At 34.9% G+C, this 14,137-nt stretch overlaps 2 pseudogenes across 1 annotated transcript; both read right to left on the reverse strand.

Annotated features, from left to right (window-relative positions):
• The window catches only part of LOC149570197 (glucan endo-1,3-beta-glucosidase-like), a 91,884-nt pseudogene extending 90,146 nt beyond the window's left edge, over positions 1–1,738 (reverse strand).
• Positions 1,739–4,151: 2,413 nt separating this feature from the next.
• LOC149570198 (glucan endo-1,3-beta-glucosidase-like) lies at positions 4,152–6,585 on the reverse strand (annotated as a pseudogene). Its single transcript, XR_016362893.1, has 2 exons — positions 6,471–6,585; positions 4,152–5,165 (listed from the first exon to the last, which is right to left on the reverse strand). The product of XR_016362893.1 is annotated as a glucan endo-1,3-beta-glucosidase-like (transcript).
• Between the last annotated feature and the right edge of the window lie 7,552 nt (positions 6,586–14,137).

Raw genomic sequence — 14,137 nt, forward strand, 5'->3', positions numbered from 1 at the left:
GTGTGCCAAGCCCCATTATCATGATGGTGGCTAGTATTGGGATCAAAGAGGCCCAATTTATGATGCATGTGAAACCAGGCTTGTCTTTCCCCAGCTGTCCAACAGAAAGGTAGAATGCCATCTTTGTCAGAGGCCACTTCAACCATATTGAATTCCCCCACACAGGACCCAAGTAGTAGGCGACAGGTTGTCAGCAAGCCAAACCCACATTTGTGCCCTTTCCACAGCATCATTGGAGGCATAAACATTAATGACTCCAAAAGAATGATTGTTGATGGAAAGCAAAAGCCAAATAATATGATGAGTGGGGTTAGAACCGTGCGAAATAATAGCATAATGAAGGCGAGATGACAGGAGAGTAACTACACCACCTCGGCCAGCTTCATGCTGAGAAGAAAACATGACGCTATCCTACCAAATGACTCGACATGTAGCAGAAAGCATGAAACCAGAAATCTTAACTTCTTGCAGGCAAAGAAAATCTAAATTCCCAAGTCTATGACGGGTATCCCAGACATAGAATTTTCTGGGGAGGTGTGTAAGACCTCAAACATTCCAGGAGAGGAAGTTCATGAAAACTCTTCCATATCATCCTCGTCCTCGAGAGAGGAGTAACTATTCTGCAAAAAGGTAGAAACTGGGTGGAAGTCAGGCGGGAAATCCTCTGGACTTATAGCCTGCCGTTTGACCCCTGATATCTCCGCACGTCCAGGAGGACTGTGAGAACACCTTGTTGCTGGTGGTACTATGGAAGAGAATGCAAGAGGAGAATGAGCCCCAGCCAAGGATGAGGTCCTGGTGGCTGCCTTAATCCCCTGCGAGCCAGCAGGGTTTGAAACCTATAGAACCGAAACCGGCACAAGAGAAGTCGCTGGCGTCTCCACGCTAGTAGGCGCTGATACTTCGATGGAAGCAGGAGGAATTGTGGTTACGACCGCATAGGATGGCTTGGGGGCCAAAGGATTCAAGGCAGGCTTGCCTTTGCGCCCAACAGTAACCCATTCTTCTTTTTTTCCTTTGACCTGCTTGACAGGCATTGCTTTAGGCTAGGGTTTGACCCTAGGAGTGGCCAAAGGGTAGTCCCTAATCTTGTGTTCCACAGACTGACACCTATAACAGGTGTTAAGTAGGTTCAAGTAAAGCACCTTCTGTGCGAAGGTTTGAGCGCCAATCTAGATTTCCACTGAATCCTTGAGATCTTTAGAAAGATCAACTTCAATGCAAACACGCCGCTGAGGGCGAGCATTAAAAAAAATTTCTAGCTCCTTGGTAACAACTTTGCCAAGGGCTTGGGCAATAGACTCAATAAAAGGCCAACAGGGCAAGGGTAGACCCGGGAATTCAACCCAAACAGGAACCCTAAGCTTTTTATCATTTGAGATAGAGAAGTCTCGGGACCATTTCTGAAATACAAGCAGAGAGGAATGCACAGACCAAGGGTCGTTGGTAAAAACCGCATCAGCTTGCGACAGGTTAGCGAAGTGAAATAAAAAAAACCCTTTAGTAAGGTTTTCCATAGTGTCAAGGCGGATGCCATGCGGGGTCCAGCTTTTGTTAATCCATTCTCTGAGCATAGCTTCAGGTGGGGTCCTACCAACAAAATACCCAATCAAGGTATGTTGTTCTAACCAGTCACATGCGGCATCAAATTCTTGCAAAGGAAGGACAATATCAGGCTTACTTCGTGTAAAACCTTCGGGACAAACTTGTGTGGGTGTTTGTTCGGTGGCGGCGCCATGGTAGTCCGAAGCAGCAGCGTGAACACCAGAAACAACTGGTTCACCGCTGGCCGGAGCCATTATATCCTAACCTAAAGCTCCCGCAGTAAATGCGGTATGACAAGTGCCGACAGAAGGGGAGTGCAAGCGGAAGGTCATACGCCAAAAAAACTGCAAGTTCGCATGAAGCAGGAAAACCCTAGCAGAGCGGAGAAAAAGAGTTCACTCTGGTTCGTCAATATATATGATATTAATAACTAATGATAATAAGAAATTGATTAATAGACTAATTTATATAATATATAATAATAATACAAGAATTAATTTAAGTGATAAGACAATATGATATTATATTTACATAACATCTATTTAATATGTTATAATAGAATATAATAATTACAAAGATATTAATTATAAATAATATCCAATAACAATAATAATTTTATAATGGGATAACACATATCCAAGTATAATATTATAATATATCATTATGATATATTACTTCAAATATGAGAAGTAAATATTATCGTTAATATATAGAGAGCAAAATATATTATAATACTAAGAATAATGATATTACTAGTATTATAATTAATATAATATATGCTCAACGCTCAAGTCTAAACCCAAGCCAACACTTTATGCATTAAGCGCATGGGGCGGCATCAACAAGGGTCACATCGCCCCATGCACTTATTTAAGGACGTGGGCATTAACAGGAGAGGGGGAGGTAAAAACAAAAAGACATCGAATGATATTCAAACGGCTTTCACCGAATACGTATTTTATCAGAACTCGTATCACATTCAACCACCGGTTCATATCGACGTGGAACAAAGCTTTGAACGGAGGGAAGAAATTTGAAATTAAAGCGTAGAATACAAAAAAGGTGAAAAGCGTGGGATGTTATACGTTGCCGAGGGTGAAGGATATACAACAAGGTTTCATATTAGTGAAGATTGGAGTGAAGAAGATCGGAGTATCACATAAAAGTCTGTATCGGAGGTATAAAAACGCAATTAACAATCAAAAATCCACTGAAGGGATCTGCCACGCGGATAGTACGAAGATACAGAGCGTCAGACCATGTAAGCACGTGAAGCTCAACCATTCTTTGGTGTTTGTATTTACACTCAAGGCAATAACTAAAATCCATTTTTATTGTTTCAACTTTATCGATAAGAGAAAATATTACAGTTGATTGAATTATCAATAAGAGAAGAATATCAAATTGATATACAATAAAGAGAGCCTCCTAATTATAATTTATATCACATAAGAATTATATATATATATATACTTAAAAAGATTAGAATCTTATTACAAAATCCATATAATTCCAAGTATGAAATGAATATTTGAAGTCTCTAAATTGAAACTAAGAGCAACTTGAGATCTAGTCTAAAAGGAGACATTACAGCTAACAGCCTATCAACATTAAACTAGTGTCGCAAACCAACCATCTCCTTCCCTAAAGAAGAAAGAGCATCCTCCACTTGGTTGCTTTCATGATAGATGTGTTAAATGGTTACTTCCCAAACTCTAGAAATAAGAACTTTGGTATCACTAATAATCAGAGTGACTTTCCAATTTATTTTACTATGCATTTTAACCATCTCAATGATGAGTTGCAACTTGTCCTTAACTATCAAATGGGGAATCCTCATTAAGTCGGTATCCTTAACTCCCCATAATAATCCCATGGCCTTTGTAAAATTGCTCGTATTTTTCCATAATATCAAGCATAAGCCACCACAATTCTACCATTGTTGTCTTGAATTATACCTCTAGCAGGAGCAAAGCCTCTACTTGCCAAACAATAAAAAATGAGTTTAAGTTAGGAGGTTGGGGGATTATTCCGTTTGACCTTCTTTCTAGCAATAATTTTAGAATTATTGTATTTAGAAATCAAGTCAAGAAGGTCCCATTTTCAAGCCAGAATCCAATCACTATGGGAAGAGGCATAGGTGTGGTTCTCCATCTCCAGATAGGAACACATTCCTTGAGGAGGTTTTTCATGATTTGCAGAGTGATCGTTAGGGTGTGTGGGGTGGGGGGGCTTTTGTCTCCAAAGATGCAGTTGTTCTGCTCCTTCCATAAATGCCAAAAAATATACGAGGGTATAACCTTGCATAAAATCTTAATGAACGGGTGAGTAGATAGAGTCTTCGAATTGAAGATAAATTATTAGAGGTCACCATTGAAGTCCCATTGAAGCCCAAACCTATTCAAAATTATTGTTCATACAATATTTGCATAGGGATAGTGTATTGGGAGGTGGGGAATAGATTCCTCATTGCGAATTGAAGTTAGATTGTATGATGAGCTGTAAATATAAATTTAAAATTTATTAGGTAAATTAATTTAGTAAATTGTGCTCTGACATTGCCTTGTTTTCCTCTATTTTTGGAGGTTCTTGTGACAATTTAAGTTAAGAAAAGCAATTTTCTACACTACTGTTAGATATATATACACAATTTTTAAACCCCCGCTACTTTCATGTGAGCTGAACAGAGGATAGATGGGGAGTTTTATTAGTTTCAAACAGACCAAAATGGTGCTCCTCCTCATTCCCAACCTTTTGATTCTCATTAAATAGTGCAAAAATATATGTCTCTTTCGTATTTCCAGGCCTCTTTGGCGTTCCCTCAGTTGACAAAACATGTTTGATTAGATTGTTTTTGTATGTGCGCGCATTGTCCACAGTAGCCGCACTAGTGCTCCCTGAAGGCCACCCACTTTTTGTTACCACAATTGGAATATTTGGGTATCCTTGCCTTGCCATGGCAGCTACAAAAGAGTCGAATATGGCATCGAACAAGTTCTTATACTGCAGACTCCCGTCAGTCACCACTGTAGTTGCCGATGTGAACAGTGCATACTCTAGAGAAATTGCGCCTCCAGCATCTTTGAAGCTGAAGTATGGGTATATGTGGGCCATGAAAGGGGAGCCGTTATCTGACAAAAACTTGAGTATGCCACTCAAATCCGCGCCAAAAGTTCCGTCAGAGGGAGGAGATGATTTTGACAGCACCGACGCTGCGTGTGGTGTGGAGACTTTGATCTTGCTCTGCAGATTGGCGTTATTCACTGCCGTCTAAATGTTGTTCATTGTAGGGAGGAGATATGCAAGGTATTGCTGATTATTTATGTATACCTCATTTCCTACCACAATGTATTTGATGTTGACAGAAGAGAATGGAACGATGTTGTCAGTAACCCATCCGGTTGCTGCGGCCTGATCGCCTGCAATCTTCTCAAGTTCCGTGTTGGCCACTCCCACTATCACTTCGGTTCCTGAGTTCTGCAGTGCCTTCAGGGCGTCCCAATTCGCTTCATATAATCTCACCTTTCCTATGTTGTTCGATTTTATTAGACTCACCACATCGACCTGAGAAGGCAAACTGTCTGAGAGCATTCCGTAGCATACTCCTATTGTCTCTCCACCTACAGAGCATCAAGAGGAAATGATTTAGTGCAAATGTGAATATACATTATAGTCTGATAGATAAAATATATTATCAACATTAGGTCGATCTGCTGGTCGTTTATTGCACAGTAAAACTACCCACCTTAATATTATCGTATTCGAAAGCATAAGGAAGAGGATTATATCTAAAAGCAAATAATGTAAGGTGGGAAATAAAGAGATATTATCACTAGCAGGTCAATCTAGCTATCTACTGCAGAATCAACATGCCCCTGCTTAATATCATCACCCTAATCTAGTTACATTTTTAAATATGGTATACCATGACAATTGCCTTTCCTTTTTATATATTTTTCATCTAATTAAGAGCAATAAATTCTGAAAGACATTAGGAGAGAATTTTTGAACTCTATTTTGAAAAATAATTAATATATCAATATTTTCCATGCAAATAACCTAATTTTAATATGAAGAGAACTTTAAGTTTAACAGTAGCTCTTACTAAATCTAAATTTTAATCTTATGTGTAATGAACTAATATAACTATAACTAAAATTTATCTCTTAATAAAATTATAGTTAAATTGAGACAATCTTAGTTATAGATTAATTCTGAAGTTTTTAGAGTTCTAAATATTGTAGATAAATATTTATCTATTTATTTTCATCATAATCAGTATAAGTCACAAGTCACTAAGAAAAAGTGTAAAATTAAGATAAGTTTCAAAATATCAACCAACATTAACATATCAATCCTCTTATAAAAATTACAAGCAATGTCCTATTCTCATAAGAAAATATTCATAATATAATCACATATTATTTGTACATTAATTTACACAATATTTAAAAATAAAAATAACAAATCTATATGATAATTTCCTTTGTTATTAATATTTATGATCAATAATAGAAACTTTATATTTATCAAAACTTAAATTAACTTTAAAAAAATGCATTAACTTTTTATTGTAACAATAAAACATAGTTAACTATTCCACCTAATTCAATGTCAACCACAACAATTTCCTTCCCAAAAAGAGCTGAGCTGAAATTAACATGGCCTAGAGAATATACACATTTATTACTCTAACTAAAATACAATACCCATGCTTTCACTTAATATTATTTTTATTTATAGTGCACCTGCATTGACATAAATCCATATCCAAACCATCGATTTATGATATATCCTGAAAAATGCGCCCATTTTTGTATACTTTTAATTTGGAATTTGAAAAAACAATTTCGAGAAATAATTTCCTAAAACAGACCATAATAATATTCAGATTTCTACAGTAAAGATAATAAAATGATACTTACATGAGAGGCTAATGCAGAATGCAGCGAAAACTGAAAGAGCCAATGCATAGCATTTCATATTTCCTTGTGGGAATGCCATTCTTACTTGCAATACTTTGCGATATGTAATGTTTACAAACGAGCATCTCAAGTCACAGTCTTCGCCGTGGTAAAAACGTAACTGAGCGAAATCACGGGAAGCGTTGAAAATTGGCCAAAACCGACAAATTCATTTTTATCAGATTTCTATACAAACAAAACTATAGTCATATTTCTGCCAAGACTTGACTAGATATGCATACAGAATTCTTCAAGCGAAAAAAATGTCATCGAAGATGTATTCAATTGTAATTGGGAAGCCGCCTTAGATGAAGATGAGTATTCACGCTGTCAAATACCGCCTCCCTCCTAATTGTCCTCGTGTTGTGATATCTCTGTTTTGGTCTTCAAATTGTACAAGACTCCGATTTCATTTTGCCTATACATTTATCGCTGTAATGTCTTTTCATTTATATAGAAGATCAAAGTGAGGGAATGATTTCCTAAGATAATGTGATATCTAGAGACTCGGCCATAAAAAAGTATTACCATCTAACACTATATTGACATCTTATAGGAATCCTTTTTCTTTAATCCTAAGTGAAGTAAGTACAAAAGGTCATAAAGTAAAAACTTAAATAAAAGTAATATGGATCCAAAAACAAGAGGAATCATTGCATATAAAAGAGAGATGTAAAATGGAACACAAACTTACTCATCTAGAAGCTAAGTGCCCTCTTTGTTCTTTTCTCCTAGATCTATTTTAGATCCCTATGTCAAAGATTATCTCCATCAAGACCCCCATCTCCTAAGTACATTTTGATTACTTAGCTCTTAAAATAACATCTTTTATACCGTCTAACAAATTTTAGGTTTATATGTTCAAATTTTTAATTCTAATTTCATGCATCAAAATTGTCAAATACAATATCCACTTCTAATCTAGATATCCAACAACTCACCATGGTGTGAACCAATGGTAATATGTAAATGAAATTCTTTAATAATGTTTATAGCTCTTCATTTCATTCATGACCTTACAACAACCTATCAACTATTTTACATACATAAAGTATCCCACCTCATGTAACTATAAGTGTGCATAAAATTCTTCCACCGATCATCTATTTACAATATTTTACTTTGACAAAATTTACCATATTCAATGTGTAAAAATATGATTTTGTTCAAGAAGGAATTCTATCTATGTAAATGAATAATTGATTCCTTCTTATTGACAATACTTGGAGATTAAAAGTGGGGTTAGATTAGTCTAACAAACTCTTAATTTTAATTTGTTTAGTTCCAAACATGTGACTTTAATCAATAATAATAAAACATAAAACACTCAACAATAATACAGAATATATCACCAAACTTACATGGATACCAAACAAGTAAAAAACCTCATGAACACACACAAAATATAAGAAAAGTATTAGAAAAGACTTGGTTTTGTGCTTACTACCAAGTCACACTATCCTAGGAAAAGATTTACATGTCCCAAATAGTAGAGTCAATCTCTTTACATAGGATACATGAAATAAAGTAGGCCTTTTGAAACTTGCTTCCAACATTATGTTTGACTAATTAACAATGTCTCCCTTCAGGTTTTGTGACATGGTTTAACAACCTCATGTATCTTCTATAAGTATAGTGGTTGTATTAGGGATTAATAGGTCGATATAGTAAATGTTTATTTTATGATTTAATAAATACATTTTCATCAAATATTTTTTAATAGACAAGAGTGTTAGCTATTATAAAATATAGTCCACAAATATAACTATGGGGGGGAGGTTGAATCAGTTATACAACTAATATCACAATTATCAACCCTATTAAACTTTAACCATATGAGCAATATAATCAAAAACCACAATAGTATACTCATGCACAAAAATACTAGATATGTTAACTAGGGAAACCCTTGATAAGAGGGAAAACCCTGGTGGGGATGGTACCCACAAGATGATTTACTAATATAAATATTCCTTATAAGATGATGGACCCTGTTAAGATTCTATAGCAACATTCAATACATATCAGTCCTTGTTAGGAGACTTTCAATCCCTATTAGGAGATTCCTATTAGGACTTGTGGAAGACAACTAAACCCACCACCCAAACAACTTCAAGGGCAAGATCAACAAACCCACTATCTTATTCCTTGCAGAATAATAGAAATGTATTGCACTTCCTTACTTTATCATGTCAATTAGAGTTCTACTCCTTATGATCTTGTAACTAGATAAAAGAACTCACATCCAATAATCCCTTAGGTTGCTTACTCGTATTCAGTAAACACTATTCTCATTTTTTCACTTTGCACTCAATACAATACTTGATACCCTTTACAAACAAGGAAAAAATCTTTCCTTCATAGGTCATATCTTTAAACCAATTCCTTGAGTCAACCTTGAGACTTTCCCAAATAATTATAATAAGATAACTAATCAATTATAATTAAATTGTTATTGAATATTTTTTCTCTCTTAGTTATTTCAATTTATATTAACAAGGAAAACAACTTTCAGCACAAATGAGTCTTGTAAACTTGCATAGACTCTTTATGTTTTAAAGGCATAGCTCCCTTCTACAATGATATATCAATATAACTCTTATTGTGAATGAATTATAGCGTTCATTCTTTTAACCCGAAAGAACTTAAAGAAAGAAAAACCATCCTCTCATAAACACAAAAGAATGTTGTATATTTACCAATAAACATTTAATACATGCCATACGAAACATAATTTAAAGATTCCAGATCTATTATCAGGCTCGCCAAGCTAAAACAAAGCAAAGTATAACTTCAGTGTAGTCAATGAAACATCGTCTATGCATAAATGAATTTCATACATATCTACCATCAAGCAAGACAACCATAGGATTATCAAAGAGATGCACTAGAAGTAACCATACGCTCAATTCTATTATCATTAACTTTATCGTCCATTCAACAAAAAGGAAACAAATACTAAATTAATCAAAAAAATAAAGATTCTAAGTCCAAAGAGCCGACCCTTTAGGTCAATCAAAACATAATAAATATAGCCACATAGGGCTAACTAAGTTAGTTCCAAAAACTAACTCCTTAAGGAGTTGCCAACTATTTAAATAGAAAGAGTTTCAAATAAAAGCTAACAAAAAATAGGAAAATAAGACAAGTAGCCTATTGATCATTTCCTAAGCTCTAGCTGTATCGTTGTTATTGGCATGAGGGTCTTGGGAGTTAGAAAAATCACCACTACTTTCCTTCCAAGCCTTGTGCACTATGAGAAAACCAAGCAATTCATGTTGTTGTGGGATGCCAAGCAACTCTAGGCGAAACTTCCACATTTTCATAATCCTATAGATATGATCAATCTATTTTTCCTGGACATCGAAATGATCAGTGTAAATGATCATCATAGAATCTTCTCTAGTGATAATGGTTAAGTCCTTAACCAAGACTTCACTTGTTTCCTCTAATAGGTTGACCTTGGAGAAAAAGGCCTAAGAGATGGAATGATCCCTTGACCATTCACCATAGGCTTGCAAAATGGAATTATCCCTTTTGACCTATTCAATAAAACTCTTATTTATGGAAGATTCAACATCAATGACAAAAGTGGTAGTAGGTTGAGCTTTTGTATTTGGATTTTGGATTTCATGAATATATTCGACCATTTTTATTAGTGACTACTTTAGCTCTTGTTTATTGCTCTGATCCTTCCATATGCGATGGGATATCTTAGAGTTCCCTGCGATCCATATCTTAATATATGTCTCCCTAGAAGAAGAACCAAGGAAAATTTTCTCAGCTATATAATCTTGGGTAAGTATTTCATTTATACCCTTATCAGTCATTGGTTTCATCACTTTGGCTACCCACTACCTTGTATTCTCATCAATATTTAGCATAGTCTCAATTTTTGCTTTTCTAGCTTTAGGATTCTTCCCAAGAAATTTTCTTACCATATCACCCACTAGGAGAGTTGTTGGCACTATGCTCCTTTTCTTACTCATAGAAAACTTGAACCAATTAGGAGCAGAAGGTTTCTCTTTATGAGGAGGGGTTTGTAGCACAGGTGATGAACTTAGCACCATTGAACTTAAAGTGTTAGCTCCCTCTATTCCTTGTTGATCCCCTTGTTCCATCTCATGGCTTTCAGCTCCAATACAAGTTTCTTCTCTTAAGTCAAGATTAATTGTTACTGACTTATCACAGGTCTCCTTCAAGCTACTCATCTATTCTTGTTTCGTTTTGCTACAAGGGTGATTCCACTTGAAAGAAGGATGAAGATGAATTGAACCTTGAAAAGAGATTTCAGGTGCAAATCTTAACTTTAGTTTTCCTATAGTAGGAGGAGGAACAACTTCATTGGTATCAAGAACAACTACAGGTGAATAGAGCTAGCACGAAACTTTTGAATACTACAAGCCACTAATTTTGACTGTCTCTTGCCTATGAGTTATTGTTCTATTTTGGTTAGGATAGGCAATGTTCTTGTACATAGGTCATCTCTTTTGGTATTATCCAATCAATTTTTGGAAATGGGTAGGCTTCCACTTGCTCAATGTAAGTTGGGTCAATAGTTTTCTCATTTTCTCCTTCAATTAATCCAAAGGTTGATAGAATAGTTGTGTAGATTGATAGTGTGATTGACATGTTACACTCATGTCAACAAAGTTTCTTCTACTCTAAATAATCTTTGTAACTAGCTAGACCAGTCTCATTCTAATCGATAAACTTCAACTTCAATAGCATACAAATTTCTTCTCCTTATCTTCAACTCATTTAGATAAATCAACATTCACTTGAGAAAACACCTCATTTATCTTCTTCTCTACTACATCAAATAGATCTACAATAACCCTAGGGCCCAATCTTCTCGGAGGCATCTTCCAACAATTTCCTAAACTATCTACAAAAAATCTCCAACCAAATCCAACCTTTCATCTTAGCAGCCATCTCTTCATATTAAGATCCATATGCAAGTCCTCTACAATTGTAAGTTAGAACCATGATCTACCACCTCACAACCAAGATATCTAGAACTCTAGAAAGAGCAATCCACCACAAGATTGAGCTTTTCTCCAAGCTCCTCTCAACAACCAAATCAACAACTTTCTCTAATAATATCCAACCTAATCAAATCTTATTTTTGATACCACTTGACGTAGCGCAAGTCAAGAGAATACCCAAAGGAGATGTCATAACCATCAAAAAATAACTACACGGGCTAATATAAAAAATAAAAAACAAATTTTGATCCAAAATAATACAAATTCTTATAATACAATCATAATATTTACATGCAACTTGCCTAATTATAAGGCCTTTTGGGTTATGGTGGAAGACATCTCAACACCAACATTTCTACAAGATTTCGCAAGATCCACCCACTAGCTAGCCTAGACTCACAATCTAGTAGAAAACCCCAAGAAGAATCTAAACTCGTGCTCATAAGCCACCAAGAAACCTTCTTATTTCCCAAGCCCACATTTAGCTACTAGCTCTACTAAACTTCACTTCTCTTAGCTACTCCACATTGAACTAAATAAGCAATGATGTCTCAAGGAAAGACAAGACACCCTACCTATACTAATCCAAGCCACAATTCATCCTATCATAATAGACATTAAATCAGCACTCACATTAAATTCATCCTCAAGCCATAATTTGGCTTGCAAGAGACATTAGATACATTAAATAATTAAATACTTATGACAAGCCCCAAGTTTACAATGCATAACTAATTAATATGACAACATAAGAGTATACACCCTTAGGCATAGGTCCACGTGGCATCCAACATTCCAAATCCAAGAATGCAAATACTAGCTCCCTCAAATTGAAGCTCATGGAAGTAATCTTTAAACTTTGGGAATAAATGAAGAATACGAGACCACCATCACTGAGTTGTCTCTAACTTAAAGATGATTACTCCAATCATCATGGCCACTTGGGATAAGGTTCCCTATTATGTCTCAAACATATCCCCAATCACACAAACTATAGGTCCACCAAATTCAAGCTCAATGCTCATGCATCAAAAGCTCAATAGCCATATCCACTCATTACCATAGCAAGCATCAATGCAAGAAAAGATATTAACCAAATCATTTGAATTTCTCTTTGTGCTTTAAAAATTAGAGAGAAAAAGAAAAATAGGAAGGTGAACCTTCTATAATCTACATGACAATTGATTAAGGCATATAACTTTGAGATATTTTATAGAATTAGAATGTGGAAGAATACAAATTTTTCTTCCTCTTCTACTATATCTCATCAAGAAATAAACCATTTTAATGTCGTGGTTTGTAATGAAAAGGGGATCTAAGGCAAAGAAGTTTCATGGCTTTCACTCTATTCTATATAGGTAGAGGTGGTCACTCTCAACCAAAGTAATAAAGATGGCCTATAAAACTAAAATAATACATTAATAGTAAAAATTAATATATTTTTTCATTTGGATGCTTGCAAGATATGTGTCAAAAATTTTAAGCATAGACAAGGCACATGGATGTTATAGCAAAATACCTCAAAGGCAAGGTGAGAAGACATTCTATTTCCCAATTTGAGTTGGGATTGGAAATAGATCTCAATTTTTAGAAGATAACCCAAAATCTTATGCTTTCTAATTATCTCAACATTTGTCTTCATTTTCCCCAATTGTTCTCCACTGTCCATTCAAAATTTAATTATCCTTATAAAACCTCTTTAGACCCATATGAAAAATCCAAAATCCTATTTACTTCTCATTTATGCAAGTTTTTTATTCAAGAAATCACTAGCCTTTAAGTTATTTGTCAAATTTCTAAGTCTAAGTGTCAAATCCAACATGGAGTGCCACTTCATCGGAGTGTAAAGAGTTAATAGAGGAGTAATTTATAAGGGGTTTTTGAATTTAAATTAATATGTTTATGCTTAGTAATTTTTTCTGTTTGCAAGGCTTTCATGCTTAGTAGTGTCGTGTTTTTAAATAATTTCTTGCGTAATAACTTTTATATTTCCCCTATGAATATTTGGTGAACTTAACATGGATCTACAACTTGAGAAGTGCTTGAAGACAACTTAAAAATCCATTTCAATTTCAATCATATGGTCGATATTTTATTTTATTTTTCATCTCTACAAATATTTTGCAAGTAATAGCACTTCACCCCCTTATTCTTATTCTACTACTATTGACTCTTCAGTTTTCTGAATCTAACAATTTTCTACATGTGCTCCTTCAGCTAGTTGCATATGCATTAATCTTTGTGCAGTTGATATTGCATATTGGCACAATTAATAGTTTATCGTGTTTTAATCAAGAATGCATTATGTTGTGAAAATTGACATTCTACCACAATTGCTTGTTAATTTTTTGTGATTGTTTTCTAGCCCAAAATTGACATGGAGGTATTTTTTAGGTCTTTGTTTGTTGTTTCGATGTGAGAAGGACATCCAATGTCAAATGCAAAGAAAATTCTTTATGCATACATCAGACTTTAGATTGAGGAAACAATTGAAGAAAATTTAAGGGCAAAACAATGTTGTTGTGAGTTGCTTTTCTGTTTATCAATATTTATAAAGAAAATTAGTCATTAAATCTAGATCTCTCGTTTCTGATATTGCTTCAACCACTACTGATATTAATATTGTTTGTCATCATAATT

This window comes from Cupressus sempervirens, chromosome 3, assembly GCF_028749045.1.
Source record: "Cupressus sempervirens isolate cs-2001-9-10 chromosome 3, ASM2874904v1, whole genome shotgun sequence".
Classification (NCBI taxonomy): Eukaryota; Viridiplantae; Streptophyta; class Pinopsida; order Cupressales; family Cupressaceae; genus Cupressus; species Cupressus sempervirens.